The following is a 10056-nucleotide window of genomic DNA, read 5'->3' as shown; positions in this document are numbered from 1 at the left end:
TTGAAGTCGTAAGTTTACATACACTTAGGTAGGAGTCATTAAAACTCGTTTTTCAACCACTCCACACATTTTTTGTTAACAAACTATAGTTTTGGCAAGTCGGTTAGGACATCTACTTTGTGCACGACACAAGTCATTTTTCCAATAATTGTTTACAGACTTATAATTCACTGTATCACAATTCCAGTGGGTCAGAAGTTTACATACACTAAGTTGACTGTGCCTTTAAACACCTTGGAAAATTCCAGAAAATTATGTCATGCTTTAAAAGCTTCTGATAAGTATAATAGACATCCTTTAAGTCAATTGGAGGTGTACCTGTGGATGTATTTCAAGGCCTACCTTCAAACTCAGTGCCTCTTTGCTTGACATCATAGGAAAATCAAAAGACATCAGCCAAGACCTCAGAGAACAAATTGTCAACCTCCACAAGTCTAGTTCATCCTTGGGAGCAATTTCCAAACACCTGAAGGAACCACGTTCATCTGTACAAACAATAGTGCGCAAGTATAAACCCGATGGGACCACGCAGCCATTATACCACTCAGGAGGGCGAAATGTTCTGTCTCCTAGAGATGAACGTACTTTGGTGCGAAAAGTGCAAATCAATCCCAGAACAACAGCAAAGGACCTTGTGAAGATGCTGGAGGAAACAGGTACAAATGTATCTATATCCTATATCGACATAACCTGAAAGGCCGCTCAGCAAGGAAGAAGCCACTGCTCCAAAACTGCCATAAAAAGCCACACTACGGTTTGCAACTGCACATGGGGACAAAGATTGTACTTTTAGGAGAAATATCCTCTGGTCTGATGAAACAAAAATAGAACTGTTTGGCCATAATGACCATCGTTATGTTTGGAGGAAAAAGGGGGAGGCTTGCAAGCCGAAGAACACCATCCCAACCGTGAAGCACGGGGTGGCAGCATCATGTTGTGGGGGTTGCTTTGCTGCAGGAGGGACTGGTGCACTTCACAAAAGAGATGGCTTCATGAGGAAGGAAATTAGATGTATATATTCAAGGCGTCAGGAAGTTAAAGCTTGGTCGCAAGTGGGTCTTCCAAATGGACAATGATCTCAAGCACACTTCCAAAGTTGTGGAAAATGGCTTAAGGACAACAAAGTCAAGGTATTGGAGTGGCCATCACAAAGCCCTGACCTCAAACCTACAGAAATTTTCTGGACTGAACTGAATAAGCCTGACTCCGTTACACCAGCTCTGTCAGGAGGAATGGGCCAAAATTCACCCAACTTATTGTGGGAAGCTTGTGGAAGGCTACCTGAAATGTTTGACCCAAGTTAAACAATTTAAAGGCAATGCTACCAGATACTTATTGAGTGTACGTAAACTTCTGACCCACTGGGGATGTGATGAAAGAAATAAAAGCTGAAATAAATCACTCTACTATTATTTCACATTCTTAAAATATGGTGGTTATCCTAACTGACCTAAGACAGGGATACTTTTACTAGGATTAAATGTCAGGAATTGTGAAAAACTGAGATTAAATTTATTTGGCTAAGGTGTATGTAAACTTCCGACTTCAACTGTATGAAAGGAGCAGGGCACAGATAAAAAAAATCACAAGACACCCCTTCTCTGTCTTCTGAATACTTAACCCTGGGTTAGAGTCATATTTTCCAGTGGGACAATTACACAGATTTAGCTTATCAACAGGTTTGGAGTGTTCGTGAATGGTCCAGTCTCAGTCCCCGGCGTAAATCTGCTTGAAAGTCAGAAACAAGGTTTGAATGTCGCTGTCCGTCAATGCAGGGCCGGAGTTATGGGCAGGCCTTAGGGGGGCTGGCCTGCCCTCCGTACCTCCTTGCCTGTCCAAATAAAATATCTAAATATTGATTATTTATTTGACCGAAACACGCACCGACAGAAAGATGCATCAATCTCAGTATAAGCATCCGAGCGAGCGAAACAGCGTCCCTCTGTCTCAGTGTGTGTAGACCATGTATCTGATACTGTCTGGACTAAGAGAGTATGGCATGTCATGCTATCTCTGACCAGAGAGCTTCAGATACATGGGCTACACATAGTAAGACAAACTAGTAGTAAGACAAACACATAGTAATGACAAAAGCATCTTGTCATTATACACAGATCTCTGGTTTCAGCCTCTTGCGAATTGGAAAGGAAAATCGGCAGGTGTTAGGATGCTGACTTCCCCTAAAGTAAATTGATGTTTTGCCCAAATTCTATAATTACTCCTGTCCAAATAAAAACATCCCAAAGACTTCAACAGAGAGCATGACTGAGCCACGGAGGATCATTATCTTCTTTAAAGAAAACTAATAGCTGTGGAATGTTTCATATCACAAGTGTGTAGGCCTATGTCTATTTGGGCAGCGCGTGTTGCAATATGTCTTGCTGATTGAGTAGCGCCTGTCAGTGAAAAGCATCTAAAATAGCTGTGAAAATAATGTGTCCAGTGTAATTAAAAATATTTGCAACAAGATGAAGGGGAGGGGTGTGTGGTGTGTCTCTCTCCAAAATGCATGCTCTCCAGAATGCATTCAGCGGTCACCCGCCAATTCTTGCGCATTCTTTGTTTCATTCTGTGAATTGTTTGCCCTTTGATTGTTAATTATTTATCAATTCCCCATTAAATACAGTACCAGTCAAAAGTTCGGACACACCTACTCATTCAAGGGTTTTTCTTTATTTTTTACCATTTTCTACATTGTAGAATAATTGTGAAGACATCAAAACTATGAAATAACACATATGGAATCATGTACAGTAGTAACCAAAAAAGTGTTAAACAAATCAAAATATATTTTATATTTGAGATTCCTTTACTTCGATGACAGCTTTGCACACTTGGTTTTCTCTCAACCAGCTTCACCTGGAATGCTTTTCCAACATTCTTGAAGAAGTTCCCACATATGATGAGTATTTGTTGGCTGCTTTTCTTTCACTCCACAGTCCAACTCATCCCAAACCATCTCAATTGGGTTGAGGTCGGGTGATTGTGGAGGCCAGGTCATCTGATGCAGCACTCCATCACTCTCCTTCTTGGTAAAATAGCCCTTACACAGCCCGGAGGTGTGTTGGGTCATTGTCCTGTTGAAAAACAAATGATAGTCCCACTAAGTGCAAACCAGATGGGATGGCGTAACGCTGCAGAATGCTGTGGTAGCCATGCTGGTTAAGTGTGCCTTGAATTCTAAATAAATATCTGACAGTGTCACCAGCAAAGCACCCCCACAACATCACACATCCTCCTCCATGTTTCACGGTGGGAAACACACATACAGACATCATCCGTTCACCTACTCCGCATCTCACAAAGACACGGCATATTTTAGCTTTACTCATCTCGTATGTTTATGTTGTATTCTATTCTACTGTATTTTAGTCTATGCCACTCTGACATTGCTAATCTTAATATGTATAGAAACCATTGGTGGCAGAATATAACCTTTAACATCCGCACCTTGTTCCAACATTCATGACCTCGGTCACTCAAGATGACCGTGGGTGTTGAAGATGTCCGTCATTGCTTTGGAGTTAGCCTCGCCAGTCTCGTCCTTGATGTGTAACATACAAAACGGAAATCTAATTTTGTTCCCAAGCACCCTTTTAAAGGGTTACAGAAAGGAATTTAGAGCTAAGCACATACTCTTCCTTTACTGACCTTAATAGGTATTGCCTACACCCACTCGGTAAAGTGATCAGTTGCCGTTAGATACCAGCTGTTGCCATTCCTGGATTTTGTGAAGGGTCTGATGAGGTCCACCTCTAAAATATAAAGTGTTAGCATACTGACACACACACGTTCTATAATATTGAACTCTGCTGTGGTCAAATAAAACAACCATTACAAAACTTATCAGGGCAAAATTTGAACTGGGACACTTACAGATGGGCTTCAACTCCGGTGCCACAGTCTTTACCTTCTCAAACTTCTGACAGGCTAGACAAATTGAAACACTGTGTGCTCTTTGATATGACATTCATGAAATCATAATAACTTCAGATATAATAGAATGTAATTGATAAACAAGAGGTTATTTCACTTGCCCAGTTGTCCACCTCCTTGACAATTCCCTGTCAGAAGAAGCATCGGTTGATTTTGGCAATCATGCACTTCACTCCGAAATGGAATCATACATCTCTGTCAGCACAGCCTCCTTCTCCTCCTTAATAAAAATCACCCTCCTTTGTGGCTGGTCATCCTTCCCCATAGGTACATATGATTGACTGACAAGTTGGAAGAGAAGAGTTGTGGAAATACGCAAGTCTAAGTACATTTGCACTGCTGTCTTCAACTCTCTGTTTCTCTCTCTCTGTCGTCCACTTTCTTCCCACCTCTCTCTGTTTCTCTCTCTGTCTTCCACTTTCTTCCCACCTCTCTCTTCCTCTCTCTGTTTCTCTCTCTCCATCTCTCTCTCTGTCTGTCTTCCACTTTCTTCCCACCTCTCTCTTCCTCTCTCTGTTTCTCTCTCTCCATCTCTTTCTCTGTCTGTCTTCCATTTTCTTCCCACCTCTCTCTGTTTCTCTCTCTCTCTGTCGTCCACTTTCTTCCCACCTCTCTGTGTTTCTCTCTCTGTCTTCCACTTTCTTCCCACCTCTCTCTTCCTCTCTCTGTTTCTCTCTCTCCATCTCTCTCTCTGTCTGTCTTACACTTTCTTCCCACCTCTCTCTTCCTCTCCCTGTTTCTCTCTCTGTCTGTCTTCCACTTTCTTCCCACCTCTCTCTTCCTCTCTCTGTTTCTCTCTCTCCATCTCTTTCTCTGTCTGTCTTCCATTTTCTTCATTCAGGTGGGAAGAAAATGGAAGACAGACAGAGAGAGAAACAGGGAGAGGAAGAGAGAGGTGGGAAGAAAGTTTCTCTCTCTCTGTCTCATTTTCTTCCCACCTCTCTCTGTTTCTCTCTCTCTCTGTCTTCCACTTTCTTCCCACCTCTCTCTGTTTCTCTCTCTCTGTCTTCCACTTTCTTCCCACCTCTCTCTTCCTCTATCACTTTCATCCTTTCCACCTAGTTAAGGGCATTTTGAATGACCATAATTGCTTACACCTATCCATTTGATTGATCAGGTTTAACTTATAGCTAAGATACCTCAATATTACAGACATATAACTATATCAGTGGAGGCTGCTGAGGGGAGGATGGCTCATAATCATGTCTGGAATGGAGTCAATGGAATGGTACCAGGTGTTTGATGCTATGCCATTTCCTCCATTCCAGACATTATTATGAGCCGTCCTCCCCTCAGCAGCCTCCACTGAACTATATGTATAGCCAGCAACACGTAGATGACCAACTAGCTAGTTGGAAAATGGTTGTTGAAAGATAGTTGTACATTGCTAAATCCGTACAGTTATCTAATAGAAGTTAACTGCTTAATGTTAGCCTTAAATGTGCATTTCTCTGCCTCTTGTCGAGATCAGTGGTGCCTTCTTCTTGTTGGAAAGATTAAATAAAATATCCTGAAGGGATACAATTGAAGTGCAAGCTACATACAAACAGAAAGCTACAATAACAGTTAGAGTAGCTAGCTAGCTAACTTTAACTAAATAAAACTGTCTAGCTGGCTAGCTGACTGAGGTAAATAAGTACAACGTCAATCTAATTTAACAACTTAAATGATTTCTTCCTATTTAACAATATTTTCTTATATAAAGACATATACAGTGCCTTGCGAAAGTATTCGGCCCCCTTGAACTTTGCGACCTTTTGCCACATTTCAGGCTTCGAACATAAAGATATAAAACTGTATTTTTTTGTGAAGAATCAACAACAAGTGGGACACAATCATGAAGTGGAACTACATTTATTGGATATTTCAAACTTTTTTAACAAATCAAAAACTGAAAAATTGGGCGTGCAAAATTATTCAGCCCCCTTAAGTTAATACTTTGTAGCACCACCTTTTGCTGCGATTACAGCTGTAAGTCGCTTGGGGTATGTCTCTATCAGTTTTGCACATCGAGAGACAGACATTTTTTCCCATTCCTCCTTGCAAAACAGCTCGAGCTCAGTGAGGTTGGATGGAGAGCATTTGTGAACAGCAGTTTTCAGTTCTTTCCACAGATTCTCGATTGGATTCAGGTCTGGACTTTGACTTGGCCATTCTAACACCTGGATATGTTAATTTTTGAACCATTCCATTGTAGATTTTGCTTTATGTTTTGGATCATTGTCTTGTTGGAAGACAAATCTCCGTCCCAGTCTCAGGTCTTTTGCAGACTCCATCAGGTTTTCTTCCAGAATGGTCCTGTATTTGGCTCCATCCATCTTCCCATCAATTTTAACCATCTTCCCTGTCCCTGCTGAAGAAAGGCAGGCCCAAACCATGAATGCTGGGGATGGTGTGTTTAGCTGTGTTGCTTTTACGCCAAACATAATGTTTTGCATTGTTGCCAAAAAGTTCAATTTTGGTTTCATCTGACCAGAGCACCTTCTTCCACATGTTTGGTGTGTCTCCCAGGTGGCTTGTGGCAAACTTTAAACGACACTTTTTATGGATATCTTTAAGAAATGGCTTTCTTCTTGCCACTCTTCCATAAAGGCCAGATTTGTGCAATATACGACTGATTGTTGTCCTATGGACAGAGTCTCCCACCTCAGCTGTAGATCTCTGCAGTTCATCCAGAGTGATCATGGGCCTCTTGGCTGCATCTCTGATCAGTCTTCTCCTTGTATGAGCTGAAAGTTTAGAGGGACGGCCAGGTCTTGGTAGATTTGCAGTGGTCTGATACTCCTTCCATTTCAATATTATCGCTTGCACAGTGCTCCTTGGGATGTTTAAAGCTTGGGAAATCTTTTTGTATCCAAATCCGGCTTTAAACTTCTTCACAACAGTATCTCGGACCTGCCTGGTGTGTTCCTTGTTCTTCATGATGCTCTCTGCGCTTTTAACGGACCTCTGAGACTATCACAGTGCAGGTGCATTTAGACGGAGACTTGATTACACACAGGTAGATTGTATTTATCATCATTAGTCATTTAGGTCAACATTGGATCATTCAGAGATCCTCACTGAACTTCTGGAGAGAGTTTGCTGCACTGAAAGTAAAGGGGCTGAATAATTTTGCACGCCCAATTTTTCAGTTTTTGATTTGTTAAAAAAGTTTGAAATATCCAATAAATGTCGTTCCACTTCATGATTGTGTCCCACTTGTTGTTGATTCTTCACAAAAAAATACAGTTTTATATATTTATGTTTGAAGCCTGAAATGTGGCAAAAGGTCGCAAAGTTCAAGGGGGCCGAATACTTTCGCAAGGCACTGTATATGGTAAAGGAAGAGTGTTCTCTTTCCAGTCTTTTCGGTCCTCTGAAGCAGCAGGCAGTCAGCAGGTTGTCACCGTCAAAAACACCGTCCTTGGAGAGCAATTCTGAGGTAATCATTTTGCGCGAACTGAGCGATTGCTTATAAGGTGAAATAGAGCTAGAACTGCCTGCGTCCTCCTCCCTTCGCGACCGCAAGGTGCAATAGAGCCAAGCAACCAGCATAGCAACAGGCGCTTTGTTTCATTATGTAATCGGGTCAACATTTAGCAAGTTCCGCAACAGCCATAGCAACAGAAGCTAAAACTCATCGAATCCCTTTTTGACGCAGGAGAGGGGGAACTTTTTGGCTGGGGGACACTATTTGGCATGACAGAACCATTTGGCAATGTCTGATAGTCTTCACTCACCACGTTTACCACTAATAAGCTGAGCATCTCAGCCATGTGTTCTTCACCTCACATATTGTAAACAAAGTCTGTTTTTTTTAAGTCCATTGTGAATGATACTTCCACACTATTTGAAAAATCTTTCCAACACTCCTGGCGTCGATAATCACCAAATCTCGGTGTGAACAAGCAAAATAACATGTCTGATGAAATCATATATGCAGTGGAAACTTCATGAAAAACAGCTGTCTGTCCTGAACTCACTGGCGCTGGAAACTCTGAGGGCCCGGAATTGGCTAGTTGATACAATGTGGCAAGTTCGCTAGAGACAGCTTCTGGCTGGACCTAGTTGATGATTTGATACAATGTTGCACTTCACTAGCAATAGCTCAAGTCAAAGGGAGACAGGGAGGCAGAGTAGAGAGATGAATGTGATTGAAATAACCAGAATTTTAATCTGGATATTTTTCTACAGATTTTATTTTGTTGGCTTTTAGGCGTATGTATTTTACTTAGTTGATGGGGAAGTTAAAGGCCTACTGCTGCATTGGCCAATCTCTGACCACAGTGTCGATCTCTGACCAATGGACCACAGTGTATCAATGTGTCCACACGGCAGAGGCTGGTGCTCTCGCCTTAGTTACATTTTTACTTTCAGATTTTTATCATTTAACATCAGATTTTTATGACAAACCACGTGACAATGATTTTGAGAAATTAAAACGTTATTATTGAAATTAAACTGAAAATGAGCATATAAAAATAATCACAACTGGTACGCAGATCGGTAGAAATGGTAGGATAAATTGTAAGCTTCCACAAACTTGAAACTCAGAGCTGCCTACCTATGGTCTTCACCATAACGCCATTTCAAAAAAATTGTGAGCACTTATGGAAATCAAAGGCCTGTCCAACTTATTTGTTCCTTCTTTCGCCGGCCCTGCATCAATGACTCCAAAACAAATTTACTGAACTTGAACAGTTTTTACAAAAAAATATTGATACAGTTGAAGTCGGAAGATTACATACACCTTAGCCAAAAATATTTAAACTCAGTTTTTCACAATTCCTATAATTTAATCCTAGTAAAAAGGTCCTGTATTAGGTCTGTTAGGATCACCACTTTATTTTAAGAATGTGAAATGTCAGAATAATAGTAGAGAGAATTTTTTATTTCTTTCAACACATTCCCAGTGGGTCAGAAGTTTACATACACACAATTAGTATCTGGTAGCATTACCTTTAAATTGTTTAACTTGGGTCAAACGTTTCAGGTAGCCTTCCACAAGCTTCCCACAATAAGTTGGGTGAATTCTGGCCCATTCCTCCTGACAGAGCTGGTGTAACGGAGTCAGGTTGATAGGCCTCATTGCTCGCACACGCTTATTCAGTTCAGCCCAGAAATATTTTGTAGGCTGGAGGTCAGGGCTTTGTGATGGCCACTCCAATACCTTGACTTTGTTGTCCTTAAGTCATTTTGTCAAAACTTTGGAAGTATGCTTGAGGTCATTGTCCATTTGGAAGACCCACTTGCGACCAAGCTTTAACTTCCTGACGGATGCCTTGAATATAGCCACATAATTTTCTTTCCTTATGATGCCATCTATTTTGTGAAGTGCACCAGTCCCTCCTACAGCAAAGCACCCCCACAACCTGATGCTGCCACCCCGTGCTTCACGGTTGGGATGGTGTTCTTCGGCTTGCAAGCCTCCCCCTTTTTCCTCCAAACATAACGATGGTCATTATGGCCAAACAGTTCTATTTTTGTTTCATCAGACCAGAGGATATTTCTCCAAAAAGTACGATCTTTGTTTCCTTTGCAAAGGTCCTTTGCCGTTGTTCTGGGATTGATTTGCACTTTTCGCACCAAAGTACGTTCATCTCTAGGTGACTGAACGTGTCTCCTTCCTGAGCGGTATGACGGCTGGTTTGTCCCATGGTGTATACACTTATGTACTATTGTTTGTACCGATGAACGTGGAACCTTCAGGTGTTTGGAAATTGCTCCCAGCAATGAACCAGACTTGTGGAGGTTTACGATTCTTTTTATGAGGTCTTGGCTGATTTCTTTTGATTTTCCCATGTCAAGCAAAGAGGCAATGAGTTTGAAGGTAGGCCTTGAAATACATCCACATGTACACCTTCAATTTCCTCAAATGATATCAATTATACCTATCAGAAACTTTTAAAGCATGACATAATTTTAATGTCCGTTAAACAGCACAGTCAACTTAGTGTATATAAACTTCTGACCCCCTGGAATTGTGACACAGTGAATTATAAGTGAAATTTTCTGTCTGTAAACAATTGTTGGAAAAATGACTTGTGTCAAGCACAAAGTAGATGTTCTAACCAACTTGCCAAAACTATAGTTTGTTAACAAGAAATTTGTGGAGAGGTTGAAAAACTAGTTTTAATA

This window comes from Oncorhynchus mykiss, chromosome 31, assembly GCF_013265735.2.
Source record: "Oncorhynchus mykiss isolate Arlee chromosome 31, USDA_OmykA_1.1, whole genome shotgun sequence".
NCBI classification, from domain to species: domain Eukaryota; kingdom Metazoa; phylum Chordata; class Actinopteri; order Salmoniformes; family Salmonidae; genus Oncorhynchus; species Oncorhynchus mykiss.
Note: the sequence above shows the minus strand (reverse complement) of the source record.